This window comes from Schistocerca serialis, unplaced genomic scaffold, assembly GCF_023864345.2.
Source record: "Schistocerca serialis cubense isolate TAMUIC-IGC-003099 unplaced genomic scaffold, iqSchSeri2.2 HiC_scaffold_939, whole genome shotgun sequence".
Classification (NCBI taxonomy): Eukaryota; Metazoa; Arthropoda; class Insecta; order Orthoptera; family Acrididae; genus Schistocerca; species Schistocerca serialis.
In genome coordinates, this window is record NW_026048561.1 from 44,579 (window position 1) to 68,370 (window position 23,792).

Below are 23,792 nucleotides of genomic sequence, written 5' to 3' on the forward strand. Positions count from 1 at the left end.
AACGAAAGAGGAAGTATGCATGAGAGAGGCCAAATATCGACAAGAGTTCGCACTGTTAGAGTGAGGTGAATGAGCTAGTGCGGTGCGAAAATTTTCGAAGAGAGAGGCGGTTTTAAAGAAAGCACAAGAGTCCTATGAATGCCCTCTTGTGTGTTTCTCTTTCAGTGGCTATTTGGCATGTCTGCTTGCGCCATAGAATGCTACTGTATGTGCCCCAGGCCGCCATCTAGCAGCCGGAGGTGCAAGCGGTGTTTACATACAGTCTCGCCTGAGGCAATGGTCTCTGATTTCGGAACGCAAGAAGCACTGGTAGCGCAGAAAATAGCTGAGTGAGATCATGGCGGCCAAGTAAGAGTAGAAGTAGGTTCTTTGCAGAATGTCCTAGCTTGTAAATCGCGAAATGTGAAGAGTGTGTCGTATTCTCGTAGGGCGTGTTGACGGTCTCGTGGCATAAGTAGCGAGCGGTGATAGCTTGCAAGCAAGATCATACTTCACAGGATCATTTCTGTAGTATGTCTACAACTCTCTCTAGTTCAAAGCTGGAGTAGACGTAACCACAATGATGAGTGGTAGCACTCTCCCTGAGCGTGAGGCTTGCGATCGAGATTCATCGCATCTTGGTTGTAATCGATGATCGTTCACCACATTCTGAGGGATGTGGGAAGGGAATAGCGCTTTCCGAGTGGTGGTTTTATTATATAGATTAGAAGCGTAAGTCATACCTTTGGTATCGGGACCCGCGTCGTTGCAGAAATGTCGCTACAGGTTGTGGAAGGACTTTGATTGCGACATGTCATGAAAGCCTTGTGGAAGTTTCTCGAGTGGCACGGGGACGAGCCATTTGATTTGGCCTGCTCCAAGTGCTAGGCTTGGATGACAACGACGTACTTTTGAGTTACAAGAATGAGTGAGCAACACAAGAAGAGTGCAATTGATGACCATAAAAAGCTGAGACACAACACAGTCTTGATAATCACCACTAATGCATGATGTACGAAACATTTAGGAGGAGCACGTTTGGCTAGCAAACATGAATTGAGTGATTTGCAAGGCACTGTTATCTGCAAGAAGGAATGCATGAAATTGGCAAATGAATAAGACTGGTTCAAATACTATCGACAGAAATTTAATTTCTGTTGTCAACTAGTATTAATTAGATGTGTGGGAGCAGGGGGATATTTCCCTTGCACCATACATCTACATACACGTTGCGTCTGATGTGGCCTAGTTTTGCGTACAAAGAACTGTCTAGTTGTCAGTTTTTTCAGTGAACGAGTGTGGTGGGGAGGAGAGAGATTAGTGTTAGATGCAGAGCAGTGCGGGCAGTTGTGTGTCGGACGTTGTATGTCGGACGGTGAGTCGCCGACAGGAATTAGGCGTGCTGCCATCTGTCGGCAGGTGAGGTAATGAAGCAGCTTGAATGGTGACAGAAATGATGAAAATAGTTAACTAAAGAGTAATAGCGACGACATTTGGCAGACACGTGTTTCAGCGTTGACAGTTAGTTTGGGGTGTGTGCTTGCATGACACTGGAAGTCTGTTGACGGTAGAGAAGTAGACAAGACGGAAAGAATTTTCCGCGTTCTCGCGGAGAAGTAATAGAGAAGCAGCCATAAGTATTGAAGTGAGGGCGTTGATCGGCAGGCGATCATTGTAGGCAAAACCACCCCTTCCTTCCGCCTCCTTGATTTCTATCTCACCGTCTATGGCCGTCCTATCGCCCTCACTCCCACCCTTAAGTACCTTGGCGTCACCCTCGACCGTCGCCTCTCCTGGAGTCCCCATCTCCAGACAATCCAAGCCAAGGCACGTTCCCGACTCCGTCTCCTCAAGCTCCTTTCCGGCCGCACGTGGGGTCTGGACCCCTCCACAATCCTCCACACCTATAAATCCCTCATCCGCCCTATCCTTTGTTACGCCCATCCAGCCTGGATCTCCGCCCCCCCTACCTTCTATAAATCCCTCCAAATCCTTGAACGCCATGCTCTCCGCCTTGCCTATCGCATCCGTCTCCCCTCCCCCACGCGGATGCTGTATGATCTCATCCCCTTCCCCCACCTCCTCCTTTTCCTTGAAAGGATTCGTATCCTGTACACCTCACGTAAACTTGATCCTCCTCACCCGCTCGTTTCCCCACTCCTCTCCCACCCCCGCCCGCTGCCGCGCCTGTATTCGCACATCCCACCCGGTCTCCATCTCTCCACCCTCCATGCCCTCTCCCAAGGTGGCTTCCGCCGGCTCCCTCTCCCTGATGATGTCCTCGTCCCCTCCATCTACCCCTCCTATCAACTTTGACCCTGCCCCACCCCCCACTTCCCGTGTCCTTTCCTTTCAGCACCCTCCCTCCCTTCTCTTCTCTTCCCTTCTTTTCCCATCTCCCTGTCCCCTCCCTTCCCCCTCTTCCCCCGGGCTTCCTCTCCCCCTTCCTCCCTCCCCCTATCTCCCCTGCCCGTGGCATCTCTGCTCTCCCCTCTCGCTCTCCCACTCCCCTCCCTCCTCCTCCTCTCTTGGCAGGTCCCCGGACTCGCACACGTATAGTGAACATTCGCGCGCCGGAGATCGTCGCCTTTTGTGCTTCGTGTGTGTGACGTCATATAGTGTTTTTGGTGTCCGCCGTCCCACTCCTACGTTCACTTGTGCCGTCGGACTCACCAGTGTTTTGTGCGCCGTGCCAACGTGTTTTCAGTGTTGTTATCGTCACCTGTGAACGACTCCGTGTTTTTTATGTCTCTGTGACCTCTCTCTTTTGCCCGTCACTTTGTTCATTGTCATCCACCATGTTTCATACTCTTGTAAAACGCTATGGCTGAAGAGCGGTGTAGTTTGCCGCTGCCAGCCTACCTGAATTGTACAGGTTTTAAAATAACAATAAAGTAAAAAAAAAAAAAAAACGTTGATCGGCACTCTGGTTTCCCTTCAAAACGAATAAATCTTTCGCCTTTTACTAAAGATTTCCGTGGAGGGGAACATTAAATGAGTCTATAAGGTATTTTTCGTAGTGCTCGGCTATTGCTGAGCCATAATCACAAGTGAAAACGTAATGTAAGTTGCAAGAGGTAGATTGTGTTGTGTGAATGAAGGGCGTGGAGTAGCGGATGACGTTGGATCAGGCAGTATTTGTTTCTTTAAAATCTGAAATTGTAATAGGCCGTGTCGTAGTATAATGAAACAAGTACATTTGCCCTGCAATGGCGTGCAGTGTGTTAGACGATTGTGTAAAGAGAGAGAGCTACAGGACTACCTGGAATCTCTTGGTGAACCCTTTCCGTACCTCAGTTCTAGATGATTTGAGAGTGTTTACTTGCACTGCAGTTGCACAACAGCATATAAACTGATATTTGGAAGTGAATGATGAATGATAGGCTTTGTAAGAAATACTGGTATGTGATTAGCAGATTATGTTTTGAAACCCAAAATTATTTTTACCACAGAAGTTTGTGATTTGTAGGTATGATGTGAGTGAGCTTTGGGCTGAAGATGGTGGTTAGTTGGGCAGGATGAGTATTTAAATGGTTTTCAATAGAGTGGATATTAGTGGCACTTGCTTGTTGCCATAATGTGTTTGTTCATAACAGTGTACTCAGTTGTGTAGAAGATTTAGGTGAGAAAGAGACAGTTGTTGAATATGACATAAATAGCTAGAAATGAAGTAAGTAGCAATTTCCTGCTAGGTGTAGTTTGGGTATGGTGTGTCTGAGTGAGAGATAAATGTTGAAATTGAAGGGTTGTTCCTAGCTACAGTCTTGGAAACTATGAATCTGCTGTTGACTCCAATGTTTTCAAGATTACTTGTGTACAAAATTGGCCAGACTTTGCAGTTTCTTCTTCAGTAAATCAGTGGAAGGTGGTGCAGATAATGGTAAAAATGTTCAGTGCCTCCTGTGAGTTGTTGATGCTGCTTGTCTTTTAAGTAAAATTGATAGGGGCTCTTGATTGAGCCAGCCATACACAGAGCTGGTGCATACTTGGCTTGAGAAGACTTTGGTCAGTAAATGATGAAATACCAACACAGTGCTCACAACAAAGCTCCTTTCCCTGCATTCTAGTTTCCCTCGGGTATAGAGTGACATGATATTGGCAGAGGATGTGCAGATAATCACTTTGATCAGGCTGTTTGTTTTTATTTAATGCTCTTTTACCAGAATCCATGCATAGTGATAACTGTGCTCTCTGGTGGAACACGATGAGAACATTGTGTGAAGTGCACAGAAGTAGCTATTTGAGTATGTATGAAAATGTGAGGTAACCACTGTTACTCCTAAATTTCTGTGGAATTAAGTTTTCTGTATGTGTGTGTGTTTGAAAATCCCAGAGGTTCAAGTTGGTAGTTTATATGTTGCAAGCGAAAAAAGCTTTTTAGTAAACTGAGGCACTAGCATTAGTTTCGTGTTCACTGTGACAAGGAAGCTAGTATAAAAAGTAGTTTGTGGTTTTGTTTGCAAAGAAGTGCTCATGGGATGAAAGCACTGCTTGAGATTATTCTGAGATGATGGGGGGGTTGCTAAACATGTAGCATTTTAGTAAGGAGCTTGTCGGAGTAGTTGTATAGTTGTAAAATTATTTGTTATTTTATGAGAAATTTCTTTATTCATAGCACATGGGCCATCATAGTTGAAGCATACAGATTGGCATGGTATGCGTAGGTCTGTAAAATGTCCTGACAGTGATGTTCATAGAGACTTGTTGTATACTTTGCTTCTTCATCTGTTGAACAGTAGACATAAGAAATGTATTAGTGGAGCAAGTAGCTGCGAAATTACTGGTGTATGATTGATAGTATGGACGTGGCCCTGAATGGAAGTGTTTGTTCAGCTGTGGGTGTTTTCATAATTGCCATGTGAGGAAAAGCAATACTCGTGATAGGCGAAAAGAGATACAGAGAGAAACACATTGGTTGCGAGTATTGTATATCAGCAGCTCTAAGGGCGGGTATCAAGTAAGACGCAAAGTGAAACGAAAGAGGAAGTATGCATGAGAGAGGCCAAATATCGACAAGAGTTCGCACTGTTAGAGTGAGGTGAATGAGCTAGTGCGGTGCGAAAATTTTCGAAGAGAGAGGCGGTTTTAAAGAAAGCACAAGAGTCCTATGAATGCCCTCTTGTGTGTTTCTCTTTCAGTGGCTATTTGGCATGTCTGCTTGCGCCATAGAATGCTACTGTATGTGCCCCAGGCCGCCATCTAGCGGCCGGAGGTGCAAGCGGTGTTTACATACAGTCTCGCCTGAGGCAATGGTCTCTGATTTCGGAACGCAAGAAGCACTGGTAGCGCAGAAAATAGCTGAGTGAGATCATGGCGGCCAAGTAAGAGTAGAAGTAGGTTCTTTGCAGAATGTCCTAGCTTGTAAATCGCGAAATGTGAAGAGTGTGTCGTATTCTCGTAGGGCGTGTTGACGGTCTCGTGGCATAAGTAGCGAGCGGTGATAGCTTGCAAGCAATATCATACTTCACAGGATCATTTCTGTAGTATGTCTTCAACTCTCTCTAGTTCAAAGCTGGAGTAGACGTAACCACAATGATGAGTGGTAGCACTCTCCCTGAGCGTGAGGCTTGCGATCGAGATTCATCGCATCTTGGTTGTAATCGATGATCGTTCGCCACATTCTGAGGGATGTGGGAAGGGAATAGCGCTTTCCGAGTGGTGGTTTTATTATATAGATTAGAAGCGTAAGTCATACCTTTGGTATCGGGACCCGCGTCGTTGCAGAAATGTCGCTACAGGTTGTGGAAGGACTTTGATTGCGACATGTCATGAAAGCCTTGTGGAAGTTTCTCGAGTGGCACGGGGACGAGCCATTTGATTTGGCCTGCTCCAAGTGCTAGGCTTGGATGACAACGACGTACTTTTGAGTTACAAGAATGAGTGAGCAACACAAGAAGAGTGCAATTGATGACCATAAAAAGCTGAGACACAACACAGTCTTGATAATCACCACTAATGCATGATGTACGAAACATTTAGGAGGAGCACGTTTGGCTAGCAAACATGAATTGAGTGATTTGCAAGGCACTGTTATCTGCAAGAAGGAATGCATGAAATTGGCAAATGAATAAGACTGGTTCAAATACTATCGACAGAAATTTAATTTCTGTTGTCAACTAGTATTAATTAGATGTGTGGGAGCAGGGGGATATTTCCCTTGCACCATACATCTACATACACGTTGCGTCTGATGTGGCCTAGTTTTGCGTACAAAGAACTGTCTAGTTGTCAGTTTTTTCAGTGAACGAGTGTGGTGGGGAGGAGAGAGATTAGTGTTAGATGCAGAGCAGTGCGGGCAGTTGTGTGTCGGACGTTGTATGTCGGACGGTGAGTCGCCGACAGGAATTAGGCGTGCTGCCATCTGTCGGCAGGTGAGGTAATGAAGCAGCTTGAATGGTGACAGAAATGATGAAAATAGTTAACTAAAGAGTAATAGCGACGACATTTGGCAGACACGTGTTTCAGCGTTGACAGTTAGTTTGGGGTGTGTGCTTGCATGACACTGGAAGTCTGTTGACGGTAGAGAAGTAGACAAGACGGAAAGAATTTTCCGCGTTCTCGCGGAGAAGTAATAGAGAAGCAGCCATAAGTATTGAAGTGAGGGCGTTGATCGGCACTCTGGTTTCCCTTCAAAACGAATAAATCTTTCGCCTTTTACTAAAGATTTCCGTGGAGGGGAACATTAAATGAGTCTATAAGGTATTTTTCGTAGTGCTCGGCTATTGCTGAGCCATAATCACAAGTGAAAACGTAATGTAAGTTGCAAGAGGTAGATTGTGTTGTGTGAATGAAGGGCGTGGAGTAGCGGATGACGTTGGATCAGGCAGTATTTGTTTTTTTAAAATCTGAAATTGTAATAGGCCGTGTCGTAGTATAATGAAACAAGTACATTTGCCCTGCAATGGCGTGCAGTGTGTTAGACGATTGTGTAAAGAGAGAGAGCTACAGGACTACCTGGAATCTCTTGGTGAACCCTTTCCGTACCTCAGTTCTAGATGATTTGAGAGTGTTTACTTGCACTGCAGTTGCACAACAGCATATAAACTGATATTTGGAAGTGAATGATGAATGATAGGCTTTGTAAGAAATACTGGTATGTGATTAGCAGATTATGTTTTGAAACCCAAAATTATTTTTACCACAGAAGTTTGTGATTTGTAGGTATGATGTGAGTGAGCTTTGGGCTGAAGATGGTGGTTAGTTGGGCAGGATGAGTATTTAAATGGTTTTCAATAGAGTGGATATTAGTGGCACTGGCTTGTTGCCATAATGTGTTTGTTCATAACAGTGTACTCAGTTGTGTAGAAGATTTAGGTGAGAAAGAGACAGTTGTTGAATATGACATAAATAGCTAGAAATGAAGTAAGTAGCAATTTCCTGCTAGGTGTAGTTTGGGTATGGTGTGTCTGAGTGAGAGATAAATCTTGAAATTGAAGGGTTGTTCCTAGCTACAGTCTTGGAAACTATGAATCTGCTGTTGACTCCAATGTTTTCAAGATTACTTGTGTACAAAATTGGCCAGACTTTGCAGTTTCTTCTTCAGTAAATCAGTGGAAGGTGGTGCAGATAATGGTAAAAATGTTCAGTGCCTCCTGTGAGTTGTTGATGCTGCTTGTCTTTTAAGTAAAATTGATAGGGGCTCTTGATTGAGCCAGCCATACACAGAGCTGGTGCATACTTGGCTTGAGAAGACTTTGGTCAGTAAATGATGAAATACCAACACAGTGCTCACAACAAAGCTCCTTTCCCTGCATTCTAGTTTCCCTCGGGTATAGAGTGACATGATATTGGCAGAGGATGTGCAGATAATCACTTTGATCAGGCTGTTTGTTTTTATTTAATGCTCTTTTACCAGAATCCATGCATAGTGATAACTGTGCTCTCTGGTGGAACACGATGAGAACATTGTGTGAAGTGCACAGAAGTAGCTATTTGAGTATGTATGAAAATGTGAGGTAACCACTGTTACTCCTAAATTTCTGTGGAATTAAGTTTTCTGTATGTGTGTGTGTTTGAAAATCCCAGAGGTTCAAGTTGGTAGTTTATATGTTGCAAGCGAAAAAAGCTTTTTAGTAAACTGAGGCACTAGCATTAGTTTCGTGTTCACTGTGACAAGGAAGCTAGTATAAAAAGTAGTTTGTGGTTTTGTTTGCAAAGAAGTGCTCATGGGATGAAAGCACTGCTTGAGATTATTCTGAGATGATGGGGGGGTTGCTAAACATGTAGCATTTTAGTAAGGAGCTTGTCGGAGTAGTTGTATAGTTGTAAAATTATTTGTTATTTTATGAGAAATTTCTTTATTCATAGCACATGGGCCATCATAGTTGAAGCATACAGATTGGCATGGTATGCGTAGGTCTGTAAAATGTCCTGACAGTGATGTTCATAGAGACTTGTTGTATACTTTGCTTCTTCATCTGTTGAACAGTAGACATAAGAAATGTATTAGTGGAGCAAGTAGCTGTGAAATTACTGGTGTATGATTGATAGTATGGACGTGGCGCTGAATGGAAGTGTTTGTTCAGCTGTGGGTGTTTTCATAATTGCCATGTGAGGAAAAGCAATACTCGTGATAGGCGAAAAGAGATACAGAGAGAAACACATTGGTTGCGAGTATTGTATATCAGCAGCTCTAAGGGCGGGTATCAAGTAAGACGCAAAGTGAAACGAAAGAGGAAGTATGCATGAGAGAGGCCAAATATCGACAAGAGTTCGCACTGTTAGAGTGAGGTGAATGAGCTAGTGCGGTGCGAAAATTTTCGAAGAGAGAGGCGGTTTTAAAGAAAGCACAAGAGTCCTATGAATGCCCTCTTGTGTGTTTCTCTTTCAGTGGCTATTTGGCATGTCTGCTTGCGCCATAGAATGCTACTGTATGTGCCCCAGGCCGCCATCTAGCGGCCGGAGGTGCAAGCGGTGTTTACATACAGTCTCGCCTGAGGCAATGGTCTCTGATTTCGGAACGCAAGAAGCACTGGTAGCGCAGAAAATAGCTGAGTGAGATCATGGCGGCCAAGTAAGAGTAGAAGTAGGTTCTTTGCAGAATGTCCTAGCTTGTAAATCGCGAAATGTGAAGAGTGTGTCGTATTCTCGTAGGGCGTGTTGACGGTCTCGTGGCATAAGTAGCGAGCGGTGATAGCTTGCAAGCAAGATCATACTTCACAGGATCATTTCTGTAGTATGTCTTCAACTCTCTCTAGTTCAAAGCTGGAGTAGACGTAACCACAATGATCAGTGGTAGCACTCTCCCTGAGCGTGAGGCTTGCGATCGAGGTTCATCGCATCTTGGTTGTAATCGATGATCGTTCACCACATTCTGAGGGATGTGGGAAGGGAATAGCGCTTTCCGAGTGGTGGTTTTATTATATAGATTAGAAGCGTAAGTCATACCTTTGGTATCGGGACCCGCGTCGTTGCAGAAATGTCGCTACAGGTTGTGGAAGGACTTTGATTGCGACATGTCATGAAAGCCTTGTGGAAGTTTCTCGAGTGGCACGGGGACGAGCCATTTGATTTGGCCTGCTCCAAGTGCTAGGCTTGGATGACAACGACGTACTTTTGAGTTACAAGAATGAGTGAGCAACACAAGAAGAGTGCAATTGATGACCATAAAAAGCTGAGACACAACACAGTCTTGATAATCACCACTAATGCATGATGTACGAAACATTTAGGAGGAGCACGTTTGGCTAGCAAACATGAATTGAGTGATTTGCAAGGCACTGTTATCTGCAAGAAGGAATGCATGAAATTGGCAAATGAATAAGACTGGTTCAAATACTATCGACAGAAATTTAATTTCTGTTGTCAACTAGTATTAATTAGATGTGTGGGAGCAGGGGGATATTTCCCTTGCACCATACATCTACATACACGTTGCGTCTGATGTGGCCTAGTTTTGCGTACAAAGAACTGTCTAGTTGTCAGTTTTTTCAGTGAACGAGTGTGGTGGGGAGGAGAGAGATTAGTGTTAGATGCAGAGCAGTGCGGGCAGTTGTGTGTCGGACGTTGTATGTCGGACGGTGAGTCGCCGACAGGAATTAGGCGTGCTGCCATCTGTCGGCAGGTGAGGTAATGAAGCAGCTTGAATGGTGACAGAAATGATGAAAATAGTTAACTAAAGAGTAATAGCGACGACATTTGGCAGACACGTGTTTCAGCGTTGACAGTTAGTTTGGGGTGTGTGCTTGCATGACACTGGAAGTCTGTTGACGGTAGAGAAGTAGACAAGACGGAAAGAATTTTCCGCGTTCTCGCGGAGAAGTAATAGAGAAGCAGCCATAAGTATTGAAGTGAGGGCGTTGATCGGCACTCTGGTTTCCCTTCAAAACGAATAAATCTTTCGCCTTTTACTAAAGATTTCCGTGGAGGGGAACATTAAATGAGTCTATAAGGTATTTTTCGTAGTGCTCGGCTATTGCTGAGCCATAATCACAAGTGAAAACGTAATGTAAGTTGCAAGAGGTAGATTGTGTTGTGTGAATGAAGGGCGTGGAGTAGCGGATGACGTTGGATCAGGCAGTATTTGTTTTTTTAAAATCTGAAATTGTAATAGGCCGTGTCGTAGTATAATGAAACAAGTACATTTGCCCTGCAATGGCGTGCAGTGTGTTAGACGATTGTGTAAAGAGAGAGAGCTACAGGACTACCTGGAATCTCTTGGTGAACCCTTTCCGTACCTCAGTTCTAGATGATTTGAGAGTGTTTACTTGCACTGCAGTTGCACAACAGCATATAAACTGATATTTGGAAGTGAATGATGAATGATAGGCTTTGTAAGAAATACTGGTATGTGATTAGCAGATTATGTTTTGAAACCCAAAATTATTTTTACCACAGAAGTTTGTGATTTGTAGGTATGATGTGAGTGAGCTTTGGGCTGAAGATGGTGGTTAGTTGGGCAGGATGAGTATTTAAATGGTTTTCAATAGAGTGGATATTAGTGGCACTGGCTTGTTGCCATAATGTGTTTGTTCATAACAGTGTACTCAGTTGTGTAGAAGATTTAGGTGAGAAAGAGACAGTTGTTGAATATGACATAAATAGCTAGAAATGAAGTAAGTAGCAATTTCCTGCTAGGTGTAGTTTGGGTATGGTGTGTCTGAGTGAGAGATAAATGTTGAAATTGAAGGGTTGTTCCTAGCTACAGTCTTGGAAACTATGAATCTGCTGTTGACTCCAATGTTTTCAAGATTACTTGTGTACAAAATTGGCCAGACTTTGCAGTTTCTTCTTCAGTAAATCAGTGGAAGGTGGTGCAGATAATGGTAAAAATGTTCAGTGCCTCCTGTGAGTTGTTGATGCTGCTTGTCTTTTAAGTAAAATTGATAGGGGCTCTTGATTGAGCCAGCCATACACAGAGCTGGTGCATACTTGGCTTGAGAAGACTTTGGTTAGTAAATGATGAAATACCAACACAGTGCTCACAACAAAGCTCCTTTCCCTGCATTCTAGTTTCCCTCGGGTATAGAGTGACATGATATTGGCAGAGGATGTGCAGATAATCACTTTGATCAGGCTGTTTGTTTTTATTTAATGCTCTTTTACCAGAATCCATGCATAGTGATAACTGTGCTCTCTGGTGGAACACGATGAGAACATTGTGTGAAGTGCACAGAAGTAGCTATTTGAGTATGTATGAAAATGTGAGGTAACCACTGTTACTCCTAAATTTCTGTGGAATTAAGTTTTCTGTATGTGTGTGTGTTTGAAAATCCCAGAGGTTCAAGTTGGTAGTTTATATGTTGCAAGCGAAAAAAGCTTTTTAGTAAACTGAGGCACTAGCATTAGTTTCGTGTTCACTGTGACAAGGAAGCTAGTATAAAAAGTAGTTTGTGGTTTTGTTTGCAAAGAAGTGCTCATGGGATGAAAGCACTGCTTGAGATTATTCTGAGATGATGGGGGGGTTGCTAAACATGTAGCATTTTAGTAAGGAGCTTGTCGGAGTAGTTGTATAGTTGTAAAATTATTTGTTATTTTATGAGAAATTTCTTTATTCATAGCACATGGGCCATCATAGTTGAAGCATACAGATTGGCATGGTATGCGTAGGTCTGTAAAATGTCCTGACAGTGATGTTCATAGAGACTTGTTGTATACTTTGCTTCTTCATCTGTTGAACAGTAGACATAAGAAATGTATTAGTGGAGCAAGTAGCTGTGAAATTACTGGTGTATGATTGATAGTATGGACGTGGCCCTGAATGGAAGTGTTTGTTCAGCTGTGGGTGTTTTCATAATTGCCATGTGAGGAAAAGCAATACTCGTGATAGGCGAAAAGAGATACAGAGAGAAACACATTGGTTGCGAGTATTGTATATCAGCAGCTCTAAGGGCGGGTATCAAGTAAGACGCAAAGTGAAACGAAAGAGGAAGTATGCATGAGAGAGGCCAAATATCGACAAGAGTTCGCACTGTTAGAGTGAGGTGAATGAGCTAGTGCGGTGCGAAAATTTTCGAAGAGAGAGGCGGTTTTAAAGAAAGCACAAGAGTCCTATGAATGCCCTCTTGTGTGTTTCTCTTTCAGTGGCTATTTGGCATGTCTGCTTGCGCCATAGAATGCTACTGTATGTGCCCCAGGCCGCCATCTAGCGGCCGGAGGTGCAAGCGGTGTTTACATACAGTCTCGCCTGAGGCAATGGTCTCTGATTTCGGAACGCAAGAAGCACTGGTAGCGCAGAAAATAGCTGAGTGAGATCATGGCGGCCAAGTAAGAGTAGAAGTAGGTTCTTTGCAGAATGTCCTAGCTTGTAAATCGCGAAATGTGAAGAGTGTGTCGTATTCTCGTAGGGCGTGTTGACGGTCTCGTGGCATAAGTAGCGAGCGGTGATAGCTTGCAAGCAAGATCATACTTCACAGGATCATTTCTGTAGTATGTCTTCAACTCTCTCTAGTTCAGAGCTGGAGTAGACGTAACCACAATGATGAGTGGTAGCACTCTCCCTGAGCGTGAGGCTTGCGATCGAGATTCATCGCATCTTGGTTGTAATCGATGATCGTTCACCACATTCTGAGGGATGTGGGAAGGGAATAGCGCTTTCCGAGTGGTGGTTTTATTATATAGATTAGAAGCGTAAGTCATACCTTTGGTATCGGGACCCGCGTCGTTGCAGAAATGTCGCTACAGGTTGTGGAAGGACTTTGATTGCGACATGTCATGAAAGCCTTGTGGAAGTTTCTCGAGTGGCACGGGGACGAGCCATTTGATTTGGCCTGCTCCAAGTGCTAGGCTTGGATGACAACGACGTACTTTTGAGTTACAAGAATGAGTGAGCAACACAAGAAGAGTGCAATTGATGACCATAAAAAGCTGAGACACAACACAGTCTTGATAATCACCACTAATGCATGATGTACGAAACATTTAGGAGGAGCACGTTTGGCTAGCAAACATGAATTGAGTGATTTGCAAGGCACTGTTATCTGCAAGAAGGAATGCATGAAATTGGCAAATGAATAAGACTGGTTCAAATACTATCGACAGAAATTTAATTTCTGTTGTCAACTAGTATTAATTAGATGTGTGGGAGCAGGGGGATATTTCCCTTGCACCATACATCTACATACACGTTGCGTCTGATGTGGCCTAGTTTTGCGTACAAAGAACTGTCTAGTTGTCAGTTTTTTCAGTGAACGAGTGTGGTGGGGAGGAGAGAGATTAGTGTTAGATGCAGAGCAGTGCGGGCAGTTGTGTGTCGGACGTTGTATGTCGGACGGTGAGTCGCCGACAGGAATTAGGCGTGCTGCCATCTGTCGGCAGGTGAGGTAATGAAGCAGCTTGAATGGTGACAGAAATGATGAAAATAGTTAACTAAAGAGTAATAGCGACGACATTTGGCAGACACGTGTTTCAGCGTTGACAGTTAGTTTGGGGTGTGTGCTTGCATGACACTGGAAGTCTGTTGACGGTAGAGAAGTAGACAAGACGGAAAGAATTTTCCGCGTTCTCGCGGAGAAGTAATAGAGAAGCAGCCATAAGTATTGAAGTGAGGGCATTGATCGGCACTCTGGTTTCCCTTCAAAACGAATAAATCTTTCGCCTTTTACTAAAGATTTCCGTGGAGGGGAACATTAAATGAGTCTATAAGGTATTTTTCGTAGTGCTCGGCTATTGCTGAGCCATAATCACAAGTGAAAACGTAATGTAAGTTGCAAGAGGTAGATTGTGTTGTGTGAATGAAGGGCGTGGAGTAGCGGATGACGTTGGATCAGGCAGTATTTGTTTTTTTAAAATCTGAAATTGTAATAGGCCGTGTCGTAGTATAATGAAACAAGTACATTTGCCCTGCAATGGCGTGCAGTGTGTTAGACGATTGTGTAAAGAGAGAGAGCTACAGGACTACCTGGAATCTCTTGGTGAACCCTTTCCGTACCTCAGTTCTAGATGATTTGAGAGTGTTTACTTGCACTGCAGTTGCACAACAGCATATAAACTGATATTTGGAAGTGAATGATGAATGATAGGCTTTGTAAGAAATACTGGTATGTGATTAGCAGATTATGTTTTGAAACCCAAAATTATTTTTACCACAGAAGTTTGTGATTTGTAGGTATGATGTGAGTGAGCTTTGGGCTGAAGATGGTGGTTAGTTGGGCAGGATGAGTATTTAAATGGTTTTCAATAGAGTGGATATTAGTGGCACTGGCTTGTTGCCATAATGTGTTTGTTCATAACAGTGTACTCAGTTGTGTAGAAGATTTAGGTGAGAAAGAGACAGTTGTTGAATATGACATAAATAGCTAGAAATGAAGTAAGTAGCAATTTCCTGCTAGGTGTAGTTTGGGTATGGTGTGTCTGAGTGAGAGATAAATCTTGAAATTGAAGGGTTGTTCCTAGCTACAGTCTTGGAAACTATGAATCTGCTGTTGACTCCAATGTTTTCAAGATTACTTGTGTACAAAATTGGCCAGACTTTGCAGTTTCTTCTTCAGTAAATCAGTGGAAGGTGGTGCAGATAATGGTAAAAATGTTCAGTGCCTCCTGTGAGTTGTTGATGCTGCTTGTCTTTTAAGTAAAATTGATAGGGGCTCTTGATTGAGCCAGCCATACACAGAGCTGGTGCATACTTGGCTTGAGAAGACTTTGGTTAGTAAATGATGAAATACCAACACAGTGCTCACAACAAAGCTCCTTTCCCTGCATTCTAGTTTCCCTCGGGTATAGAGTGACATGATATTGGCAGAGGATGTGCAGATAATCACTTTGATCAGGCTGTTTGTTTTTATTTAATGCTCTTTTACCAGAATCCATGCATAGTGATAACTGTGCTCTCTGGTGGAACACGATGAGAACATTGTGTGAAGTGCACAGAAGTAGCTATTTGAGTATGTATGAAAATGTGAGGTAACCACTGTTACTCCTAAATTTCTGTGGAATTAAGTTTTCTGTATGTGTGTGTGTTTGAAAATCCCAGAGGTTCAAGTTGGTAGTTTATATGTTGCAAGCGAAAAAAGCTTTTTAGTAAACTGAGGCACTAGCATTAGTTTCGTGTTCACTGTGACAAGGAAGCTAGTATAAAAAGTAGTTTGTGGTTTTGTTTGCAAAGAAGTGCTCATGGGATGAAAGCACTGCTTGAGATTATTCTGAGATGATGGGGGGGTTGCTAAACATGTAGCATTTTAGTAAGGAGCTTGTCGGAGTAGTTGTATAGTTGTAAAATTATTTGTTATTTTATGAGAAATTTCTTTATTCATAGCACATGGGCCATCATAGTTGAAGCATACAGATTGGCATGGTATGCGTAGGTCTGTAAAATGTCCTGACAGTGATGTTCATAGAGACTTGTTGTATACTTTGCTTCTTCATCTGTTGAACAGTAGACATAAGAAATGTATTAGTGGAGCAAGTAGCTGTGAAATTACTGGTGTATGATTGATAGTATGGACGTGGCGCTGAATGGAAGTGTTTGTTCAGCTGTGGGTGTTTTCATAATTGCCATGTGAGGAAAAGCAATACTCGTGATAGGCGAAAAGAGATACAGAGAGAAACACATTGGTTGCGAGTATTGTATATCAGCAGCTCTAAGGGCGGGTATCAAGTAAGACGCAAAGTGAAACGAAAGAGGAAGTATGCATGAGAGAGGCCAAATATCGACAAGAGTTCGCACTGTTAGAGTGAGGTGAATGAGCTAGTGCGGTGCGAAAATTTTCGAAGAGAGAGGCGGTTTTAAAGAAAGCACAAGAGTCCTATGAATGCCCTCTTGTGTGTTTCTCTTTCAGTGGCTATTTGGCATGTCTGCTTGCGCCATAGAATGCTACTGTATGTGCCCCAGGCCGCCATCTAGCGGCCGGAGGTGCAAGCGGTGTTTACATACAGTCTCGCCTGAGGCAATGGTCTCTGATTTCGGAACGCAAGAAGCACTGGTAGCGCAGAAAATAGCTGAGTGAGATCATGGCGGCCAAGTAAGAGTAGAAGTAGGTTCTTTGCAGAATGTCCTAGCTTGTAAATCGCGAAATGTGAAGAGTGTGTCGTATTCTCGTAGGGCGTGTTGACGGTCTCGTGGCATAAGTAGCGAGCGGTGATAGCTTGCAAGCAAGATCATACTTCACAGGATCATTTCTGTAGTATGTCTTCAACTCTCTCTAGTTCAAAGCTGGAGTAGACGTAACCACAACGATGAGTGGTAGCACTCTCCCTGAGCGTGAGGCTTGCGATCGAGATTCATCGCATCTTGGTTGTAATCGATGATCGTTCACCACATTCTGAGGGATGTGGGAAGGGAATAGCGCTTTCCGAGTGGTGGTTTTATTATATAGATTAGAAGCGTAAGTCATACCTTTGGTATCGGGACCCGCGTCGTTGCAGAAATGTCGCTACAGGTTGTGGAAGGACTTTGATTGCGACATGTCATGAAAGCCTTGTGGAAGTTTCTCGAGTGGCACGGGGACGAGCCATTTGATTTGGCCTGCTCCAAGTGCTAGGCTTGGATGACAACGACGTACTTTTGAGTTACAAGAATGAGTGAGCAACACAAGAAGAGTGCAATTGATGACCATAAAAAGCTGAGACACAACACAGTCTTGATAATCACCACTAATGCATGATGTACGAAACATTTAGGAGGAGCACGTTTGGCTAGCAAACATGAATTGAGTGATTTGCAAGGCACTGTTATCTGCAAGAAGGAATGCATGAAATTGGCAAATGAATAAGACTGGTTCAAATACTATCGACAGAAATTTAATTTCTGTTGTCAACTAGTATTAATTAGATGTGTGGGAGCAGGGGGATATTTCCCTTGCACCATACATCTACATACACGTTGCGTCTGATGTGGCCTAGTTTTGCGTACAAAGAACTGTCTAGTTGTCAGTTTTTTCAGTGAACGAGTGTGGTGGGGAGGAGAGAGATTAGTGTTAGATGCAGAGCAGTGCGGGCAGTTGTGTGTCGGACGTTGTATGTCGGACGGTGAGTCGCCGACAGGAATTAGGCGTGCTGCCATCTGTCGGCAGGTGAGGTAATGAAGCAGCTTGAATGGTGACAGAAATGATGAAAATAGTTAACTAAAGAGTAATAGCGACGACATTTGGCAGACACGTGTTTCAGCGTTGACAGTTAGTTTGGGGTGTGTGCTTGCATGACACTGGAAGTCTGTTGACGGTAGAGAAGTAGACAAGACGGAAAGAATTTTCCGCGTTCTCGCGGAGAAGTAATAGAGAAGCAGCCATAAGTATTGAAGTGAGGGCGTTGATCGGCACTCTGGTTTCCCTTCAAAACGAATAAATCTTTCGCCTTTTACTAAAGATTTCCGTGGAGGGGAACATTAAATGAGTCTATAAGGTATTTTTCGTAGTGCTCGGCTATTGCTGAGCCATAATCACAAGTGAAAACGTAATGTAAGTTGCAAGAGGTAGATTGTGTTGTGTGAATGAAGGGCGTGGAGTAGCGGATGACGTTGGATCAGGCAGTATTTGTTTCTTTAAAATCTGAAATTGTAATAGGCCGTGTCGTAGTATAATGAAACAAGTACATTTGCCCTGCAATGGCGTGCAGTGTGTTAGACGATTGTGTAAAGAGAGAGAGCTACAGGACTACCTGGAATCTCTTGGTGAACCCTTTCCGTACCTCAGTTCTAGATGATTTGAGAGTGTTTACTTGCACTGCAGTTGCACAACAGCATATAAACTGATATTTGGAAGTGAATGATGAATGATAGGCTTTGTAAGAAATACTGGTATGTGATTAGCAGATTATGTTTTGAAACCCAAAATTATTTTTACCACAGAAGTTTGTGATTTGTAGGTATGATGTGAGTGAGCTTTGGGCTGAAGATGGTGGTTAGTTGGGCAGGATGAGTATTTAAATGGTTTTCAATAGAGTGGATATTAGTGGCACTGGCTTGTTGCCATAATGTGTTTGTTCATAACAGTGTACTCAGTTGTGTAGAAGATTTAGGTGAGAAAGAGACAGTTGTTGAATATGACATAAATAGCTAGAAATGAAGTAAGTAGCAATTTCCTGCTAGGTGTAGTTTGGGTATGGTGTGTCTGAGTGAGAGATAAATGTTGAAATTGAAGGGTTGTTCCTAGCTACAGTCTTGGAAACTATGAATCTGCTGTTGACTCCAATGTTTTCAAGATTACTTGTGTACAAAATTGGCCAGACTTTGCAGTTTCTTCTTCAGTAAATCAGTGGAAGGTGGTGCAGATAATGGTAAAAATGTTCAGTGCCTCCTGTGAGTTGTTGATGCTGCTTGTCTTTTAAGTAAAATTGATAGGGGCTCTTGATTGAGCCAGCCATACACAGAGCTGGTGCATACTTGGCTTGAGAAGACTTTGGTCAGTAAATGATGAAATACCAACACAGTGCTCACAACAAAGCTCCTTTCCCTGCATTCTAGTTTCCCTCGGGTATAGAGTGACATGATATTGGCAGAGGATGTGCAGATAATCACTTTGATCAGGCTGTTTGTTTTTATTTAATGCTCTTTTACCAGAATCCATGCATAGTGATAACTGTGCTCTCTGGTGGAACACGATGAGAACATTGTGTGAAGTGCACAGAAGTAGCTATTTGAGTATGTATGAAAATGTGAGGTAACCACTGTTACTCCTAAATTTCTGTGGAATTAAGTTTTCTGTATGTGTGTGTGTTTGAAAATCCCAGAGGTTCAAGTTGGTAGTTTATATGTTGCAAGCGAAAAAAGCTTTTTAGTAAACTGAGGCACTAGCATTAGTTTCGTGTTCACTGTGACAAGGAAGCTAGTATAAAAAGTAGTTTGTGGTTTTGTTTGCAAAGAAGTGCTCATGGGATGAAAGCACTGCTTGAGATTATTCTGAGATGATGGGGGGGTTGCTAAACATGTAGCATTTTAGTAAGGAGCTTGTCGGAGTAGTTGTATAGTTGTAAAATTATTTGTTATTTTATGAGAAATTTCTTTATTCATAGCACATGGGCCATCATAGTTGAAGCATACAGATTGGCATGGTATGCGTAGGTCTGTAAAATGTCCTGACAGTGATGTTCATAGAGACTTGTTGTATACTTTGCTTCTTCATCTGTTGAACAGTAGACATAAGAAATGTATTAGTGGAGCAAGTAGCTGTGAAATTACTGGTGTATGATTGATAGTATGGACGTGGCGCTGAATGGAAGTGTTTGTTCAGCTGTGGGTGTTTTCATAATTGCCATGTGAGGAAAAGCAATACTCGTGATAGGCGAAAAGAGATACAGAGAGAAACACATTGGTTGCGAGTATTGTATATCAGCAGCTCTAAGGGCGGGTATCAAGTAAGACGCAAAGTGAAACGAAAGAGGAAGTATGCATGAGAGAGGCCAAATATCGACAAGAGTTCGCACTGTTAGAGTGAGGTGAATGAGCTAGTGCGGTGCGAAAATTTTCGAAGAGAGAGGCGGTTTTAAAGAAAGCACAAGAGTCCTATGAATGCCCTCTTGTGTGTTTCTCTTTCAGTGGCTATTTGGCATGTCTGCTTGCGCCATAGAATGCTACTGTATGTGCCCCAGGCCGCCATCTAGCGGCCGGAGGTGCAAGCGGTGTTTACATACAGTCTCGCCTGAGGCAATGGTCTCTGATTTCGGAACGCAAGAAGCACTGGTAGCGCAGAAAATAGCTGAGTGAGATCATGGCGGCCAAGTAAGAGTAGAAGTAGGTTCTTTGCAGAATGTCCTAGCTTGTAAATCGCGAAATGTGAAGAGTGTGTCGTATTCTCGTAGGGCGTGTTGACGGTCTCGTGGCATAAGTAGCGAGCGGTGATAGCTTGCAAGCAAGATCATACTTCACAGGATCATTTCTGTAGTATGTCTTCAACTCTCTCTAGTTCAGAGCTGGAGTAGACGTAACCACAATGATGAGTGGTAGCACTCTCCCTGAGCGTGAGGCTTGCGATCGAGATTCATCGCATCTTGGTTGTAATCGATGATCGTTCACCACATTCTGAGGGATGTGGGAAGGGAATAGCGCTTTCCGAGTGGTGGTTTTATTATATAGATTAGAAGCGTAAGTCATACCTTTGGTATCGGGACCCGCGTCGTTGCAGAAATGTCGCTACAGGTTGTGGAAGGACTTTGATTGCGACATGTCATGAAAGCCTTGTGGAAGTTTCTCGAGTGGCACGGGGACGAGCCATTTGATTTGGCCTGCTCCAAGTGCTAGGCTTGGATGACAACGACGTACTTTTGAGTTACAAGAATGAGTGAGCAACACAAGAAGAGTGCAATTGATGACCATAAAAAGCTGAGACACAACACAGTCTTGATAATCACCACTAATGCATGATGTACGAAACATTTAGGAGGAGCACGTTTGGCTAGCAAACATGAATTGAGTGATTTGCAAGGCACTGTTATCTGCAAGAAGGAATGCATGAAATTGGCAAATGAATAAGACTGGTTCAAATACTATCGACAGAAATTTAATTTCTGTTGTCAACTAGTATTAATTAGATGTGTGGGAGCAGGGGGATATTTCCCTTGCACCATACATCTACATACACGTTGCGTCTGATGTGGCCTAGTTTTGCGTACAAAGAACTGTCTAGTTGTCAGTTTTTTCAGTGAACGAGTGTGGTGGGGAGGAGAGAGATTAGTGTTAGATGCAGAGCAGTGCGGGCAGTTGTGTGTCGGACGTTGTATGTCGGACGGTGAGTCGCCGACAGGAATTAGGCGTGCTGCCATCTGTCGGCAGGTGAGGTAATGAAGCAGCTTGAATGGTGACAGAAATGATGAAAATAGTTAACTAAAGAGTAATAGCGACGACATTTGGCAGACACGTGTTTCAGCGTTGACAGTTAGTTTGGGGTGTGTGCTTGCATGACACTGGAAGTCTGTTGACGGTAGAGAAGTAGACAAGACGGAAAGAATTTTCCGCGTTCTCGCGGAGAAGTAATAGAGAAGCAGCCATAAGTATTGAAGTGAGGGCATTGATCGGCACTCTGGTTTCCCTTCAAAACGAATAAATCTTTCGCCTTTTACTAAAGATTTCCGTGGAGGGGAACATTAAATGAGTCTATAAGGTATTTTTCGTAGTGCTCGGCTATTGCTGAGCCATAATCACAAGTGAAAACGTAATGTAAGTTGCAAGAGGTAGATTGTGTTGTGTGAATGAAGGGCGTGGAGTAGCGGATGACGTTGGATCAGGCAGTATTTGTTTTTTTAAAATCTGAAATTGTAATAGGCCGTGTCGTAGTATAATGAAACAAGTACATTTGCCCTGCAATGGCGTGCAGTGTGTTAGACGATTGTGTAAAGAGAGAGAGCTACAGGACTACCTGGAATCTCTTGGTGAACCCTTTCCGTACCTCAGTTCTAGATGATTTGAGAGTGTTTACTTGCACTGCAGTTGCACAACAGCATATAAACTGATATTTGGAAGTGAATGATGAATGATAGGCTTTGTAAGAAATACTGGTATGTGATTAGCAGATTATGTTTTGAAACCCAAAATTATTTTTACCACAGAAGTTTGTGATTTGTAGGTATGATGTGAGTGAGCTTTGGGCTGAAGATGGTGGTTAGTTGGGCAGGATGAGTATTTAAATGGTTTTCAATAGAGTGGATATTAGTGGCACTGGCTTGTTGCCATAATGTGTTTGTTCATAACAGTGTACTCAGTTGTGTAGAAGATTTAGGTGAGAAAGAGACAGTTGTTGAATATGACATAAATAGCTAGAAATGAAGTAAGTAGCAATTTCCTGCTAGGTGTAGTTTGGGTATGGTGTGTCTGAGTGAGAGATAAATGTTGAAATTGAAGGGTTGTTCCTAGCTACAGTCTTGGAAACTATGAATCTGCTGTTGACTCCAATGTTTTCAAGATTACTTGTGTACAAAATTGGCCAGACTTTGCAGTTTCTTCTTCAGTAAATCAGTGGAAGGTGGTGCAGATAATGGTAAAAATGTTCAGTGCCTCCTGTGAGTTGTTGATGCTGCTTGTCTTTTAAGTAAAATTGATAGGGGCTCTTGATTGAGCCAGCCATACACAGAGCTGGTGCATACTTGGCTTGAGAAGACTTTGGTTAGTAAATGATGAAATACCAACACAGTGCTCACAACAAAGCTCCTTTCCCTGCATTCTAGTTTCCCTCGGGTATAGAGTGACATGATATTGGCAGAGGATGTGCAGATAATCACTTTGATCAGGCTGTTTGTTTTTATTTAATGCTCTTTTACCAGAATCCATGCATAGTGATAACTGTGCTCTCTGGTGGAACACGATGAGAACATTGTGTGAAGTGCACAGAAGTAGCTATTTGAGTATGTATGAAAATGTGAGGTAACCACTGTTACTCCTAAATTTCTGTGGAATTAAGTTTTCTGTATGTGTGTGTGTTTGAAAATCCCAGAGGTTCAAGTTGGTAGTTTATATGTTGCAAGCGAAAAAAGCTTTTTAGTAAACTGAGGCACTAGCATTAGTTTCGTGTTCACTGTGACAAGGAAGCTAGTATAAAAAGTAGTTTGTGGTTTTGTTTGCAAAGAAGTGCTCATGGGATGAAAGCACTGCTTGAGATTATTCTGAGATGATGGGGGGGTTGCTAAACATGTAGCATTTTAGTAAGGAGCTTGTCGGAGTAGTTGTATAGTTGTAAAATTATTTGTTATTTTATGAGAAATTTCTTTATTCATAGCACATGGGCCATCATAGTTGAAGCATACAGATTGGCATGGTATGCGTAGGTCTGTAAAATGTCCTGACAGTGATGTTCATAGAGACTTGTTGTATACTTTGCTTCTTCATCTGTTGAACAGTAGACATAAGAAATGTATTAGTGGAGCAAGTAGCTGTGAAATTACTGGTGTATGATTGATAGTATGGACGTGGCGCTGAATGGAAGTGTTTGTTCAGCTGTGGGTGTTTTCATAATTGCCATGTGAGGAAAAGCAATACTCGTGATAGGCGAAAAGAGATACAGAGAGAAACACATTGGTTGCGAGTATTGTATATCAGCAGCTCTAAGGGCGGGTATCAAGTAAGACGCAAAGTGAAACGAAAGAGGAAGTATGCATGAGAGAGGCCAAATATCGACAAGAGTTCGCACTGTTAGAGTGAGGTGAATGAGCTAGTGCGGTGCGAAAATTTTCGAAGAGAGAGGCGGTTTTAAAGAAAGCACAAGAGTCCTATGAATGCCCTCTTGTGTGTTTCTCTTTCAGTGGCTATTTGGCATGTCTGCTTGCGCCATAGAATGCTACTGTATGTGCCCCAGGCCGCCATCTAGCGGCCGGAGGTGCAAGCGGTGTTTACATACAGTCTCGCCTGAGGCAATGGTCTCTGATTTCGGAACGCAAGAAGCACTGGTAGCGCAGAAAATAGCTGAGTGAGATCATGGCGGCCAAGTAAGAGTAGAAGTAGGTTCTTTGCAGAATGT

The 23,792-nt window shown here is 43.0% G+C and overlaps 12 non-coding genes across 12 annotated transcripts; all 12 read left to right on the top strand.

Annotated features, from left to right (window-relative positions):
* The first annotated feature begins 480 nt into the window (after window positions 1-480).
* LOC126452866 (small nucleolar RNA U3) lies at window positions 481-687 on the top strand. The gene has a single exon (XR_007584820.1). It is a non-coding gene; the product is annotated as a small nucleolar RNA U3 (small nucleolar RNA).
* Window positions 688-2,900: 2,213 nt separating this feature from the next.
* LOC126452794 (U5 spliceosomal RNA) lies at window positions 2,901-3,019 on the top strand. Its single transcript, XR_007584755.1, has one exon. It is a non-coding gene; the product is annotated as a U5 spliceosomal RNA (small nuclear RNA).
* Window positions 3,020-5,432: 2,413 nt separating this feature from the next.
* LOC126452872 (small nucleolar RNA U3) lies at window positions 5,433-5,639 on the top strand. Its single transcript, XR_007584826.1, has one exon. It is a non-coding gene; the product is annotated as a small nucleolar RNA U3 (small nucleolar RNA).
* A 953-nt stretch (window positions 5,640-6,592) lies between these two features.
* Window positions 6,593-6,711, top strand: LOC126452795 (U5 spliceosomal RNA). Its single transcript, XR_007584756.1, has one exon. It is a non-coding gene; the product is annotated as a U5 spliceosomal RNA (small nuclear RNA).
* Window positions 6,712-9,124: 2,413 nt separating this feature from the next.
* On the top strand, window positions 9,125-9,331 carry LOC126452869 (small nucleolar RNA U3). The gene has a single exon (XR_007584823.1). It is a non-coding gene; the product is annotated as a small nucleolar RNA U3 (small nucleolar RNA).
* Window positions 9,332-10,284: 953 nt separating this feature from the next.
* LOC126452797 (U5 spliceosomal RNA) lies at window positions 10,285-10,403 on the top strand. Its single transcript, XR_007584757.1, has one exon. It is a non-coding gene; the product is annotated as a U5 spliceosomal RNA (small nuclear RNA).
* Window positions 10,404-12,816: 2,413 nt separating this feature from the next.
* LOC126452861 (small nucleolar RNA U3) lies at window positions 12,817-13,023 on the top strand. Its single transcript, XR_007584816.1, has one exon. It is a non-coding gene; the product is annotated as a small nucleolar RNA U3 (small nucleolar RNA).
* A 953-nt stretch (window positions 13,024-13,976) lies between these two features.
* LOC126452798 (U5 spliceosomal RNA) lies at window positions 13,977-14,095 on the top strand. Its single transcript, XR_007584758.1, has one exon. It is a non-coding gene; the product is annotated as a U5 spliceosomal RNA (small nuclear RNA).
* A 2,413-nt stretch (window positions 14,096-16,508) lies between these two features.
* On the top strand, window positions 16,509-16,715 carry LOC126452868 (small nucleolar RNA U3). The gene has a single exon (XR_007584822.1). It is a non-coding gene; the product is annotated as a small nucleolar RNA U3 (small nucleolar RNA).
* A 953-nt stretch (window positions 16,716-17,668) lies between these two features.
* LOC126452799 (U5 spliceosomal RNA) lies at window positions 17,669-17,787 on the top strand. Its single transcript, XR_007584759.1, has one exon. It is a non-coding gene; the product is annotated as a U5 spliceosomal RNA (small nuclear RNA).
* Window positions 17,788-20,200: 2,413 nt separating this feature from the next.
* Window positions 20,201-20,407, top strand: LOC126452863 (small nucleolar RNA U3). Its single transcript, XR_007584817.1, has one exon. It is a non-coding gene; the product is annotated as a small nucleolar RNA U3 (small nucleolar RNA).
* Window positions 20,408-21,360: 953 nt separating this feature from the next.
* LOC126452800 (U5 spliceosomal RNA) lies at window positions 21,361-21,479 on the top strand. Its single transcript, XR_007584760.1, has one exon. It is a non-coding gene; the product is annotated as a U5 spliceosomal RNA (small nuclear RNA).
* Window positions 21,480-23,792: the final 2,313 nt, after the last annotated feature.